Below are 459 nucleotides of genomic sequence, written 5' to 3'. Positions count from 1 at the left end.
CTTTTTTCTCCTCATAGTGCTGGGCACCTTGAACCCTCTTACCGACGGAAAGAGTCCCTAGTCCGCCACGACAAACAACTCCACTGTTCCCAAAGCAGGTGGAGCTCCAAGCACAATCCAGGCGACCCAGGACCACCCTCTGCCACGGGGAAGGGGGAGGCGGGTCAGAGCACTTCCTGGGCTCTCCGCCTGGGTCCTTGGGCCGAAAGGCGACACTGTTCCTTTAACTCGGAGCGCCGCGAGGGTGTGCGGGGCAGGGCCCGATCCTCCCGCCGCCGCCTCCACCGCTCCCTTCCCCCTCCCATCCGAGTTTCAGGTGAATGGGTCACCGCGGGAGGAGGCCAGCACGCCACGCCTGCTCTGGGCGCCCACTCTCCCTCCCGCCCTCTGCGGAAACGGCTGGAGTCCTAGGAGAGGCTGCCGGGGCCGAGGAGCTGGTCCCAGGCGCAGCAGGTGGGA

General features: G+C 66.2%; 1 protein-coding gene across 1 annotated transcript in view; it reads left to right on the top strand.

Moving 5' to 3' along the window:
* The first annotated feature begins 365 nt into the window (after window positions 1–365).
* Window positions 366–459, top strand: part of OCLN (occludin) — a 75,891-nt gene continuing 75,797 nt past the window's right edge. Inside the window, exon 1 of the mRNA XM_006169513.3 lies at window positions 366–453. The gene's annotated coding sequence lies outside the window, so the exon portion shown is untranslated. The remainder of the gene's footprint in view (window positions 454–459) is intronic.

This window comes from Tupaia chinensis, unplaced genomic scaffold (genome assembly GCF_000334495.1).
Source record: "Tupaia chinensis unplaced genomic scaffold, TupChi_1.0 Scaffold147123_1, whole genome shotgun sequence".
Classification (NCBI taxonomy): Eukaryota; Metazoa; Chordata; class Mammalia; order Scandentia; family Tupaiidae; genus Tupaia; species Tupaia belangeri.
This window is presented reverse-complemented; position numbering and strand designations above follow the sequence as displayed.